This window comes from Pinus tabuliformis, chromosome 4_2, assembly GCF_031772625.1.
Source record: "Pinus tabuliformis cultivar Carrire ecotype Pingquan chromosome 4_2, CPIR1, whole genome shotgun sequence".
NCBI lineage: Eukaryota > Viridiplantae > Streptophyta > Pinopsida > Pinales > Pinaceae > Pinus > Pinus tabuliformis.
This window is the reverse complement of record NC_142304.1, coordinates 311,200,775-311,215,834: the sequence shown is the minus strand read 5'-3', so window position 1 is coordinate 311,215,834 and position 15,060 is coordinate 311,200,775. Positions and strand designations below refer to the sequence as shown.

At 40.6% G+C, this 15,060-nt stretch overlaps 1 protein-coding gene across 1 annotated transcript in view; it reads left to right on the top strand.

Moving 5' to 3' along the window:
* LOC149169222 (AP-3 complex subunit mu-like) overlaps positions 1-15,060 on the top strand; it is a 167,614-nt gene that overhangs the window by 46,461 nt on the left and 106,093 nt on the right. The window lies entirely within an intron of this gene.

Here is a 15,060-nt window from a genome sequence, read left to right as displayed (position 1 = left end):
ACATTCTACACTTGAAGTTGTTCAACTCATGATTAAACTCTTCACTCTTGAACTGCAAAGTAATGATCCTCTTGCCATTGCATCTGAAGTAAAGTCTATAATGCATGATATCAAATCCACTAAGGTTGAATTGGATATTCCTCTTATCGCTTTTCTCAAGGCACTTTACCCTACTTACTCCAATTATCTTGAGTCATTGCAAGCAAATGGAAATCTCAAAGATATCACCTTTGACTCTCTTGTGAAAAAGTTTGCTTTAAGAGAGAAAGCTTATGGAAAGAAGACAACCCCTGAATCTTCTGAAGAGGCTGTGTGCCTTGCTCATAAAGAAAAGCATCCTGCTCAAGATTCTTCAAGAGGAAGAGGTGGTCGAAGAGGAAGATATTTCAGAGGCAGGGGGGGTAGACACTCTCAAGGAGAAAAGGCAGATTTGCACTGCATACGTTGCAAAAGAAATGGATCACATGATGCCTCTACATGTAAGCTACCATGGGACAAAATTGAGCAGCAAAGAAACCAACAAAAAGGTAAAACTGATGATACAGACAAAGGTAAAGCACCTGAATCCGCTCACTATGTTGTGGCACAATGTAACATTGGAGTAAATAAAGATTTATTTAATGTTTCACTTGCTTCTTGGAAAAATGATTGGTTGCTTGATTCAGGAGCAACCTGCCACATGACACATAGAAAAGATTTTTTTGAAGAATTTATTGACAATGTTGATGGAGCAGTATACTTTGCAGACCAATAAAAAATCAAGCCATCAGGGCTTGGCACAATCAGGGTTAAACTTCTTGGTCTTCCAGACTTTCTTCTGCATCATGTTCTATATCTCCCACAACTCAAGAGAAACTTGCTGTCCTTGGTCCACATTCGCCAGCAAGGTCACTCCATTCATATGTTTGATGGCAAGCTTGAGGTAAGAAAAGCATCTGACCACTCACTTGTCATGATGAGAATAGAAGAAGAAAGGCTTATCAAGCTGCAAGGTACCTCTGCTCGTGCACAACATTTCTCATACAATTCTCATCATGAAGAAGGTACACTTCCATCAAGTTTATTATGGCATGCTAGATTTGGACATTTGAACTATGACAACCTCCGCTTGTTGAAGAAAAATGGTGTTGCTGGTTTGCCTACAATTCCTAGGAAACTTAAGCAATGTGATGCTTGCATTCTAGGAAAGCATAGCAAACAGGCTTTTCATGATTCACATTTAAGAGCACATAGAAAACTTGAACTCATTCATTCAGATTTATGTGGTCCAATGCCTGTTCCTTCTGCAAATGGAAATAAATATATGATGACATTTATTGATGACTGCACCAGAATGTGTTGGGGTTTATTTATTGAAGAACAAATCTAATGCTTTTCAAACATTCAAGCATTTTCATAAATGGATTGAAAATGATGCACACTCTCGTATTGGGTCTATTCGCATTGATAATGGAAAAGAATACACATCAAATGAATTTGAAAACTATCTTTGCCAACATGGGATCAAACATCAAACAATTGTGCCTTATAATTCCCAACAGAATGGTGTAGCTGAAAGAATGAATAGGACAATCTTAAATATGGTATGATCCATGCTCTTCTTCAAAAATGTAAAGATAATGTTTTGGGCTGATGTTGTTCTATGTGCTGCATATATAAAGAATATATATCCATCTAATGCTATTAGAAACAAGACTCCTTATGAAATGTGGTATGGACATGTTCTTTCGGTAAAGCATCCCAGGGTCTTTGGTTCCACCTGTTATGCCTTGATACCAAAGGTACATAGAAACAAACTTGGTGCTAGAAGTCGTAAGTGTATCTTCCTAGGGTATTCAAACACCTCCAAAGCATACTATATCTATGATGAAGTAAATAAAAAGTTTGTTGTATCTAGAGATGTAATTTTTCTTGAATCATCCAAAATTGACAATGTTGTTGAGTGGCAACTTCATTGCTTGGATAGATTCGCAAAAGTAAAATCATTTCAAGAATTTGATAATCAGATTCCACATCTTGAAGGGGGGGTTCCTATACTAGATCAACATGTGGAATCTTCTTCTGAGGAACACTCTCCCCCGCATGAAACTCCAACAACAGATGATGCTTTAAGTGATGTGATTGATAGAATTGGGAGACTCAATCTTGATTCAGTCCCAACTCAATCAACGGAGCAGCCTGGACTATCTGAGAAAGGTTCCCCAAAGTGGCTGACAAAGACACTTGAAAGTGTTCATCCTGATGAGGTTGGAAAGACAGGAACTAGAAATTCAAACCGGCAAAATGGAGGTGATATAGATGACTCTAATTCACCTGTTGATATGGATGTTTCTTATGATTGTGAATTGAACTTGTCCACAGATTTTGAACCAACTTCCTTCAAAGAAGTTGCTTCTCATGATGAATGGAAAGAAACGATGCAAAAGGAGTATGATGCCCTCATAAAGAACGACACTTGGAAGCTGGTTGATCCTCCATTAGGAACCAAACCAACTGGCTGCAAGTGGGTCTACAAGAACAAGTATAAAGCTGATGGCTCACTTGACAAGCACAAAGCTAGGCTTGTGGCAAAAGGTTTTGCACAGAAGGAAGGAGTCAATTATGAGGAGACTTTTGCCCCCACAGCAAAATGGGCTACCATTTGGACACTCTTTGCCCTAGCAGCTCAGAACGGTTGGAAAGTCCATCAAATGGATGTAAAAACTGCTTTCTTAAATGGAGATCTAAAAGAAAATGTTTTTATGTCTCAGCCTGAAGGATTTGCTGTGAAAGGACATGAACATAAAGTATGCAAACTTGTGAAGTCCTTGTATGGCCTCAAACAAGCGCCGCGAGCTTGGTATGAAAAACTAACTGAGCATCTTCTGAAACTCAATTTCAAACATTATGATTTTGATGATGCAACTTTATTTGTCAAGAAAGTTGGCAAAACAGTTGTATATCTTGTGGTATATGTAGATGATCTTTTGATGACAAGGAACAATGGAAGCTACATTGCATCCATAAAGAAGGAATTGGGAAAAGTTTTGAAATGACTGATTTGGGCTATGTTCATTACTATCTTGGTATTCAAGTAACTCAACATCTGAAGTCCATATTTCTTTCTCAAAAGAAGTACATTGGAGATCCGTTAAACAGGTTTGGCATGACAGAATGCAATCCTCTTACTACTCCAATGGAACAAAACTTAAAGCTCACATCTATTGAAGGAAAAGAATTTGAGGATGCAACAAAGTATAGACAGCTTGTAGGAAGTCTCAACTACCTAACTACTACCAGACCAGACATTTCGTTCGCTGTTGGAATCCTCTCCAAGTTTATGCAAAAGCCTTGTGAGGGACATTGGTCTGCTGCAAAAAGTGTTCTAAGGTATTTGAAGGGAACTCAAGACTTTGGAATCAAGTATACACAGGTGGACAACTTCAGCTTGATTGGATACTCTGATTCAGACTTCGATGGAGACAAAGAAACTGGGGTATCTACTTCAGGATATGCTATGAGTCTTGGATTAGGAGCTGTCTCCTGGAGATCACGCAAACAATCAGTTCCAATAGATTCCACAACAGAAGCAGAATACGTGGCAGCAGCTGAAGCAACAAAAGAAATTGTGTGGCTCAGGAAAATTCTTGAAGATTTGCAAGTAAAACAAGTACAATCAACTCCACTCATGATTGACAATACCTCTGCAATAAAGTTGGCTAAGAACCCAAAGTTCCATGTTCGAACGAAGCACATCAATACTAAATATCATCTGATTCGACATCATGTTGAGGCCAAAACAATCCATCTCCGTCATTGTTCCACTAATGAGCAAATTGCAAACATCTTCACCAAAGCGCTTGGAAGAGAAAAGCTTGAACAATTCAAAATGATGCTTGGACTCACCAACATCCTTTTAGATTAAGGGGGGGAATGTTGACACCTAATCATCAAGATTGGGTGAATATAATGTAAATAGATAAATAAGTAATATGAACAGTCATCGGGAGATGAAGTGAACAGTCTCTCCCTCATGTATATAATAAAGACCTGGTTTCAGTGGTTTCCCTTGAGGACAAAGGATATGATGTCATCTTCAGCAGAGGTAAGGCTTACCTCAAGTATCTAGCTTCATGTTCAGTGAAACATATAGGTGTGAGGGTGAATAATCTCTACAAGTTGCAGGGAGAGACAGATACAACCTTGAGCAACAAGATAGGTGGTGTAGATGTTGTTGAACTTTGGCGTAGTCACATGAGACACTTGCATCATGGGGCACTGACTATTCTTCAATTGATTGCGACAGGATTACCAGCGGGCGACCTTGACAAGAGTGAAGTGTGTAAGGGGTGCACGCTTGGAAAGCATGACAAGTCTTCCTTCCATGGTCAGGACAACAGAGCCAAAGGGATTTTGGAGCTGGTGCATTCAGATGTGTGTGGGCCCTTTTCTTCTCCATCAATGATGATACACAAGTATTATGTTACTTTCATTAATGATTTTTCTCGGAAAACTTGGGTTTATTTTATGAAAAAGAAAGATGAGACCTTAAACAGGTTCATGGAGTTTAAGGGCCCGGTAGAGAAGCAGATTGGGAAGAAAATCAAGGCAATGAGAAGTGAAAATGGTGGAGAATATATCTCCATTGCCTTCAAGGAGTTTTGTGCAAAGAAAGGTATTAGGAGGGAGTTAATATCACCTCATAACCCTCAACAGAATGGGGCGTCTTAGAGGAAGAACATGAGTATTGTTGGAGGAACTAGAGCTAGGTTGCATGATTAGGATCTACCTAGGTTCTTGTGGGTAGAAGCATGCAACACTTCAATATTTCTGCAGAAAAGGAGTCTACACAAGGTGGTTGGATGAGTCACACCAGAGGAAGCTTTCACAAGCAAGAAGCTTGATGTTTCACACTTCTGGATCTTTGGCACAAAGGTCTACTGTCATGTGTCCAAAGATAACAGGAAGAAGTTGGATGCCACAACAGAGAAGGGTATCTTTGTGGGGTATAGTGAGACATCTCAGGCATACATGGTGTATCTTCTAGGACTTAGGAAGATAGTTCTCAGGCGAGATGTGAGATTCTAGGAGGATCAGGCTCTGAGAGTTTCCTTAGAGCGTGAGCAGATTGCAGTACCTAAGGAGGAGCTACTTGCTCCCAAACAAGAGTCACAACCAACACCTCAGATTCAGCCACAACCACAGTCTAGTGGCAAGAGGGTAGCGTAACAGGATTTGCAACAGATGAGGAGGACAAGCTAGGCTGAGAGCAGATAGATCAGCCAGAGCCACCCACCACAAGGAGGAAGAAGGCCAAGTGGGCTGAGAGGTTGATCCAGGAGGCTTAGGAGCAGGTCAAGGCTGCTAGCACCATGTTTAGACAGAGTAAACAACCACAGAGGCACAAAAATTATATGGTACTAATGACAGAGTTGGTGGACACTGAGCCTTCTTCTTATAAGCAAGCAACTTCTCAACAGGTTTGGCAGGATGCCATGATGGATGATTATTCCTCTATCATGAAGAATGATGTCTAGGAGGTTGTTCCACAACTTGAGGGGAAATCAATTGTTGGATCTAGATGGGTGTAAAGAAGCATGGAGCAGATGGGAGCGTGGAGAAGTTCATGGCCAAGTTTGTGGCCAAGGGTTTCTCACAAATTGAGGGCATTGACTATGAGGAGACTTTTGCCCCAGTAGCACGGTATTCATCTGCCAAGACTATTCTAGCACTTGTAGCATAGATGGGGTGGAAGGTCTACCAGATGGACATGAAGACAACATTCCTCAATGGAGTGGTTGAGGAGGAGATTTATATAGAGTAGCCAGAGGGGTTTGAGCAGTTTAGTATAGACACGTGTGCAGGCTGAAGAGAGCTCTTTATGGGCTCAAGCAGGCTTCGAGAGCGTCATACACTCAGATTGACAACTACCTTCAAGGATTGGGCTTCACTAAGAGTGAGATGGATGGCAACCTGTACTACATCATGGTTGGAGGGCTTTTGCTCATTCTAGTTCTCTATGTCGATGACCTTATACTGACCGGAGATGAGAGCTTAATCCAAGATTGCTAGGAGGACCTTGCAAGGAAGTTTGAGATGAAGGATATGGGGCTTATGCACTATTTCCTTGGCTTGGAGGTTTGGTAGGGTGATAGTGAGATCTTCGTGTGATAGGGAAAGTACAAAATAGAGATTCTTCGGAGATTTCATATGTAGGATTACAGGCCCATGGCCATACCTCTAGTCACAATTGGAGGAAGCTGGATGCTGATCGAGGAGAGAAATTGGATCCTACAGTTTACAGGTAGCTCATTGGGTCGTTAATGTACTTGGTTAACACACGACCTGATATTTGTTTTGTAGTCAACCAGTTGAGTCAGTGCATGGTCGAACCGACCAAAGTGCATTGGGTTGCTGCAAAGCATGTGTTGAGATATCTCAGAGGCATAACATACCATGGATTGTGGTATAGACACGTTGATGGAGTGAGGCTTAAGGGCTTCACAGATGCAGATTGGGTAAGGATCTCCATAGAGAGGAAGAGTACTTCAGGTGGCATCTTCAACATTGGGTCAGCAACAGTTTCTTGGTACAACAGGAAGCAGAGATCAATTGCACTTAGTTTAGCAGAGGCCAAGTACATCGCTGCTAGTCAGGCAGCTTGCGAGGCTATTTGGATGAAGAAGTTACTTGTGGGACTTTTCTAATAGAGGATGGAGCCTACCATGATACGTTGTGATAATTAGAGTTGCATTAAACTCTCTGAGAATCCAGTGTTTCATGATTACTCAAAGCATATCGAGATTCGATATCACCATCTTAGAGATTGCGTGCAGAAGGGGATAGTTAAGCTACCGTACATTCGAACGGGGGAGTAAACAACAAACATCTTGACGGAGGCATTGGCAAGAAGCAGTTTTGTTCATCACAGAGATAAGTTGGGAGTTGTACAAAATCCCTTCCTCGATAAGAGGGAGTGTTGAAAAGTAATGAAGGAATGGAGTCCTTGATTTGTGCCTTAATTCAAGGAATTGATTTAGTGATATTCTTAATCATGCACGAGTGCCAATGATGAGGACGAGTTCAAGAAGCAGTTTGACTAGTGCGAGTTTGTGGAGGACTGAGTTATCTGTCCTCTAGTGTGAGTTAAATTGGGAACTGAATGTTCAAGTGGAGTTAGCCTCCTAAATTTTAGGAGGATCCAGTTAACTAGTTGTATTGACTTTGTTAACTAGAAAAACTCCAGTTCGACTTCCTAATTTAGAAACTCACTAACAATAGCCAAATCGAAGTGCTTATAAGGAGATCGAAGGCACACTTTGTATTCATTATTCTTGAGCATGAGTTTGTGAGCAAGAGAGCTTGTGGAGGAACGAGCCAAGGGTTTTCTTCTTGTGCGAATTATTGTGGAGAGCAATTCTTCTTGAAGTGCGCATAGAAATAGGGAAATTCCCTATTTAATAGGAGCTTGAGCTGCGCTAGGAAATAGGAAGCTATTTCCTTAGGAATTGCACAAGGGAATTGGAGCCTCTAGTGCACATAGAAGGAGGAAGAAGATCAAGGATCAAGTAGGGGTTTTAGGCCTAGGACAGGTAGGAGAATCATTGTGTTTTCAAATCGAAACAAGCTTGTATTTGTGTGATGTCCCCATTTTTATTTTCCTCTATATTACAACTAGGATGGGTTTTTAGGGTATATGATGGCTAGGCCGTAGGAGCAGGATTACATCATCAAGGGCCCCGAGGGATTTTTGAGGAGATTTTACGAGATCCAATGACATTCACTTGGCATATTCTATCATCCACACAACTTGCCTTTCGTTCCGTTGCATTCCGACAACTTTTGGAAAACGAGGTTATTATTGAGACTGACTTAATTAATTTCACTTGAGGTGGCATTCCGGGAGAAATATTTGATGGAATACCTCGGTGTAATAGCTCGTTGGAACCCAAATGGGAAGATCTATAGGATGGGATGCTGGGAAGTGACTTTTAGTGTCTAGAGAGAGTATGGTGGGGGATTTACCATTTTCCTTGATTAAAAATGACTTTAATTAGTCATTTAATTAAGGAAAAATAATTAATTGGAGGAAGAAGGCCAAAATCAACTTAAGTGAAATAAGATAAAATTAAAAGGTCACTTAAGATAAAGTCAATGGAGGTACTTCTAGAATAATAATAAAATACTAAAACAAGATGCTTCTAGAGGCTTGAACATCTATCCATCAAATCTATAAAAGAGGAGGAGATTATTTGGAGACATCTTGGATTTGAGCATTTGTCTTTGGTGTGGATTAGAGAATTTAGTTCTCTACCATAGTAGCCTCGAGACAAAAACCCTCGGGTGATTCAGTGAGAGTGGGTGAGCACCCAACTTCCCTCTTGGTGAATTCATCCAGAGTTCACAGGAGAGCTTAGTAGTTGCATTTCAGTTCAATTTTTGAGGGCCAACACAACATTGTAGCAGATTCTTGAGGCCAATTTGTCATCTTAGCGATATTGGTTGTATCAACATGTAAACCCTAGTTTATTTGATATAATAAACTGAGAATTTTCTTGTTCATTGTGTTATTGGATTGCAGTGCTTTATTTGTTATGTTTTACGTCACGATCTTCTTTTTGATGAAGGAAATTTTATGTGAAGCATTTTGTTGATTTAAATTTCGAGAATATGAAAGAATTTTCCATTTCGCTCAGTGTTCCTTAATAAAATTCTCAAGCGAGGGTTTTCCTAGTTGGGTTCCCTAGAAAAATTATGTTGTTCTATTGTGTGAATTATGCTTTTATTTCTGTTCTATTCCATTGCTATTTGGTAGAGAATTTTTGTGTCTATGTGAAAAGAAAAAAAGTTTTCAGATTATTCATATTAGCAGATCAGAATTTCGTGGATTTTATACCCTATCAGAGTCCTTTGGAACCGTCGGGCGTTTGGCTGTATGATTTGGGGGGAATGTATGAGTGAGGGATATTCCTAACATCTAAGTTTAGAGGAAGGAAACTTCCCATCGATCTCTGGCTACTCCTTTGGGGCTAGGAGGTAGTTTGACGAGAGGGAGGTACTCTAAAACTATTTGGAGCTGATCTCTCTAGCACTCTGAGAATGTGTGGCCTGATGTACATACTACTATTGATGAGTTCCTCTCGATAAGATTGGTTGGCCTCCCTAGGGGGGGCTAAGTAGAAACCTGGGGTCTCACCATTATGTTGTTTGGAATTTTGGTGCACTCCTGAACTTTGCCTGCTGTTTGTTGCTCTGATTTGACGGATCAATAGGGGAGCATGAGGTGGTCGTTCTAGTCATCTCAAGGCGAGGTCAAGAATGTTGAATGCTAGTAGGAGTGTGTACTTCGTAGCATGAAAATGACATTAGCTTGCAATTGAGCCTTTAGTGTGGATGGATAACTCAAGGATGAAGAAACCCTTGTTGAAATTATGAAGTTCTATGCTATAACAATTACTTGATCTAATAACTTCTTTAATTTGAAATATTAGTAAAGCAATTGTAGATAGAACATAAACTATATACACAATAAAAGACAACCAAGAACTCAATAAGACACAGTGAGTTTAGGTCCAATGACTAGGGAAAAACCCACAAGGGGAAAACCCAACCAGATTCTTCTTCTATTAGAAATCAAATGTTCAGTAGAGATACAAAATACAATGAGAGAAAGAAGAAGTTCACCCAAATCTGAAGAATATCTTTGATAACAGTAGCTGATGCAAACTCTGAATTGCTTTGGCTCACCAATTTTTGCTCTCACTCTTCAAGACTCTCTCTCTCTCTCTCGCAATTCTTCTCTAGTCTCTCTAGTTCTCTCTTTCTCAAGTTCATACTCTCCTTTCACAATGCACAAGTGAGTAGTAGAGAGGATGAGAGGCACAAATATATAGGAAGAGCAAGGAGGTCGAATTCATGAAGGAGTAACTCCCATGCCTTGAGGAGAAGTTACATATGCCAAAATAGGAGTGTAACTTATGCCATAAAGGAGGTACGCTTGCCTTAGTAACTCATGCCATCAAGAGGGAGTACGCATGCCTTAGTGACTTGTGCCATAAAGAAGGAGAACACATGCCTTAGTAATTCGAGCCATTAAGGAGAAGTGTAACATATGCATTAAAGAGGTGTAAGAGGAATCTTTTTATGACGAGTCATTAAAGTGTGTAAGAGAGTGTAAGAGGTGCGTAAGAGCATTAAAGAGAGAGAGGAATGAATCCTTTAAGAGAGAGAGAGAGAGAGAGAGAGAGAGTAATGTATCATTGAATGAGAGAGTTCGATTTGCCATCAAGGAGAGAGATGTGAAGTGGCATGATTGAGTGCCAAGTAGGAGAGGTGACATGTAATTCCTCTTTAGATAATATTATAGTATCATAAGTGTGTAATAATAATAATATTAATAATATTGATGATTAAATTTAAAAATTAAACAATTTAGATTGATTAAGGATAAGTTAAGTGATTTTCCATCATCTATACATAATTTCCAATTGAGATAAGGTGACTTACTAATTTTGGAAAGTCATGTTTGCAATGATATACATGACTTTCTATATTTAGAAAGTCACTCTAGAATAGTCATAAATGAAATTTTATTCAATGAAATTCATCCCTTAGCTGCCAATTTTCAACAACCCTAGCTCATACAATTCATGCAAGGAAGGAAAAGAAAGCTACATGCATTAATCACTAATGATGAGGACGAGGATGAGCATTTCTAGCTTGATGAGTTTGCAAAAGGCAAGGATAAAGAGGGAGTTGACAATTCCCTACAATCCTCAAATCAAAAGATAAGTATTTCATATCTTTCCTTCTTGATTATTATTATTGTATTTCTAGTCAACCTCTTGCCTTTATATCTTTCTTTGCTTGGTTATAATAGTTTCTTCCATGGCCTCCTAACGAGGTTTTGCAGGTACATCATGAACGCTGCCAAGACTCTGGCAACAGGAAGAACAAAGCAAAGTCTGTGACAAGAGGATTCTCCTAGGATCGAGCATAAACTCGGCTAGAGTGATTTGTGCTCAAAAGGGAGAAATTATATTGACATCTAGAATCGCGTCAGATGACTAGAAGAGATGTCATTTCAGAGGGAGCAGATAATTTGCAAAGATGCCACCATGAAGAACGATGTGTGGAATTGTGTTGAGACTTGAGAGGAAGTCAATAGTGACCTCCAAGAGGATCTACAAGGTCAAGCATCCGGTGGATGGCAACATAGATAAATACAAAGAAGGAGAGGAATTTGAGGAGACATTTGCTCCAGTTGCTAGGTACACTTCTACTAAATTTATTATTTCTATTGCTTCTATTGTGGGTTGGAATTACATATGTGGAGACTGTGTTCCTCAATGGAGTAATTGACGAAGAAGAAGAACTGTGCATAGAACAACCTCAGGGATTTGAGGTACTTTAGAAGGAATCTCATGTTTGCAGACTAAAGAAGGCTTTGTATGGACTCAAGCAGGCACCTCGAGCATGTTATTCTTGGATTGATGAATATCTAATGAGCCTTGGTTGATCTTGTTATTATATGACTTGTTTTTGATGAGAGGAGAAGAACTCATCTGACAGAAAGAGTAGCAGTGGCAGGAGGATTTGCTTCCATGATAGAGGGAGTAGTTAAGCCTTGCTTCAGTGTCCAAGGGAGTTGACCTCTGAGTTTGAGATGAAGGATCTAGATTTGATGCATTACTTCCTTGGTCAAGGAAAGTATACTATTGAGATCCTTCAAATGATGGATTGCAAGATTGTTAGACTAAATGCTTAGAGACGGGAGGTCTCTAAGAGCAGGTTGCATTCTATAAGCAGACCATGCAAGACAATAGATATGCTTTAGTGACTGGGAAGCAACAGTGGCATAGGTGTTGGAAAATGTAACCAGGTTCGTTCTTCATAATTGTTTTTGTACTTGTATCAATATATATATTTCTTGTAAAAAGCAAAAGAAGAAAAAGAAAATTATTATTATATATATATTTTTTTAGTGAAGCATGAAGTCAAGAAGAAATTTTGTCATGTGTCAAAGTCCCATTTGGACAATTTGTAACAAAAGAAAATTATTATTTTTGAGTCTAGAAAAGTCTTTTTGACCCCCAAGACCAAGTCGGCCTTGCCAAGAAGAAGTCGGCCTAGAAGAGGCCTAATTCAACCACATGGATGGCTATATAAAGGAAGAGACTTCGTCCTCATTTGCACACTTGACACACAAGTTCGATCTCTGAAATAGAAGGAAGAATAAGAAGTGCGAAGGCCAAGGAAGAAAGAAGAAAGCCAAGCAAGAAAGGAAAATTCTGAATTTTTGACTGTTTCTGCTCACACGTGTGAGTTTCTGGGGTAACTGTACAAACTGCAGGTCCAAAAATTGCTGGGCCAAATTTCAGATCTAAGTTGCAGGGTCGAAAATCTAAGTTGGACCAGCTTTGAGTATCGTTGAATTGGTGGGATTTTGACTTGCTTGAGGAAGGTTTTGAAGGAGGGCTGACTTGGTGCTTGAGGAGGTCTTGGATGTCTCACTTTTATCTGATTCTGTAAGAAGAGAAGAGTTTATTGGGTTTTCCCCTTGGAGGGGTTTTGCCTTGGCTTGGAGCCTATATCTTGTGTTCTTTGTGTTCTTGTGATCTTCATGCATTTTATGTTTTGGTAATTGCTTGATGAAGAAGATATAATAAAGTAATAAAAGGTCAACAAACTCTCACAAGTAATTATCAAGTAAGAGGAATCAACTCTAATCTACATCTACATTGATTTCTCAACAAGAGGGAGCAATCATGATTGCCACAGTATTATCTGTTTCAGAGTCAAAGGGAGCACCCAGTTAGGGTGACTGGAAAACAGTCGTGGTAATGGATTCAATAATAAAAGCTGGTCATTTTATGGTTGAGCCAAGGCGTGTGGCACAACATGTGTTGAGGTATTGGCATGGTACAGTTAGATATGGATTGAGGTATGTCTCACATGATGAAGTACAATTGCAGGGATATACAAATTTAGATTGGACAGAGTCAAGAAGACAGGAAGAGCACAATCACACTCAACATTGCAAAGGTTGAGTATATTGCAACTAGTTTGGCAAGTTGTGAAGCAGTGTGGCTTGGGAAGCTGCTCGCAGGATTGTTTGACTTGGTGTTGGAGACGATTGTGATGACAAGTCGAAGCACATTGAGATCAAGTACCTAGACATGGTATAAAAGGGAGTAGTGTGTGTTGAATTTCCACGACCTTGGGTTTAGTGTAGAATCTTAAAATCTTTGACGCTACCAATCCAAGAATCTCAACGATACTACTTTGCACAACGAAATATAAACAACAATAAATCACACATGCACATAATATAGACAACTTTTTACAATTTTCAAACCAACTTCGTTATATTAAACAACATATAATACAATAGTCTAGGGCTCCCATACCAAGGATAATGGCCCTCATACATCCACTAGTACAAGATTCAAACTAGGGCTTGGTGTTAGTCCATCGACAACCAATTTGCCCTTAACAAGATACTCTGACCATCTGGATGATTTAGTCGACTCTCTCAACTCGCCTTGGTCATACCCTATACCTGCGTGGTCTTGCAGCTCCCGATCTGCAGCTCCTGCCTCTATCAATGCTCCAAGTCCATTTGGCCACTAAACCTTAGCTATCCAATCTGCTCACTAGTTGATCGTTCGTCCATCAACGCATCAACACATCGAGACTCCTGTCGAGTTGTTCACAACTCCACTTGTGAACAACTCTCAATTTGCCCACTGCTGCTCCTCAGCTACTCAGGGACTTTAGCCCATTATGGTCTTCTTGCGCTGCACCAATGAAGACCAACATAGGGCACGGAGGGTTGCCACCTATCACTGCAAGATGTCCATCTCCCACAATGAACACGGGCTAGGAGGACTGCCCATCTTTTGTTGTAGATGTCCTTCTCCACACACAAGTCTCGGGCTCCAAAAACTGCTCCTGGTTGATCAGACCATTGAGCTCAACAACTGTCTCTCTTGTAAACTCCTTTGTCCATCAAGGTGTTGCTCACCGGGCTCCAACTTGGACACTATAAGACCATAAGTGCCCAATCACATCCACACTTAGTCCACTCTTACGCTGCCCTCCAACAATCCACGACTGACCAAGTCCACGCTGTAGCATCTGCACCTAGTTAGGGCATCCCCACACCTAAGAGGCCCTTACACAAGACTGCCCACAGACTTCACCAATCTGCCCTTTGCTTTTGCAATAGAGGAGCTATTACACAAATCTGGGCACCAATCATGTCCTCACCTAGGATATCTATCTAACTGTCATACGAGAGTCCATTTGCAACTCTCCTTGCTGCTATCTCTTGTCTTCCAATATAATGTGCCTGCTATCACCTTGGCTACTTAGTAGGCTTCCCAATAGTCCACGTGGGCTCCTCCAAACAACTCCTAAGGTCTCCTCAAGCTTCCCATCAATCGATCCAATCAATGGTCAAACTCTTTGACCCAACACACATCAAACTTCCGCTCCAAGTCTGCTGCCCAATCACTATGGAAACTATCACTGGTTTAGGGCATCTAACCATGAGGTTTGCCCCTCCTCTTTGACTTCCATAGGCTGCCCTATAAACGATCCAAGACTGATCCTCAAACTAGGATCCAACACTTGCAAACATTCACTAAAATACATACCTCTATCCATTGTTTGAAGGTTGCTCCACTGCTGCAAACTAGGGCATCATGACAGTCCCTTTTCTAGCCCTTATTCCTGCCCAGAATTGCCCCTAAGGACTGTGGCTGTCCTTTAGTGAAAGGATCTCCCTACACGCTACAATGTATGGGCAGTTTCCAACCCTTAACAAGGACTATCCTCCTTGTTATGACAACGACTGTCCTTCACTCCTTCAAATAGTCTGCGATAACCTATTTTGAGGGCTGTCCCACCTCAAACAAACCCTCAAACAGACCCCTCCTCCTGCGGCCCTCCAGCAAGGCACTACGGCCTTCACTCCAGCATCTCGGTGCTCCTGAAATGGCATCAAAACAACCCTCTAACCCACGCTGGTCCAGTCCTCCTTGTTGCGGCCTAGAACAAAAATACCTCTCTCCACCG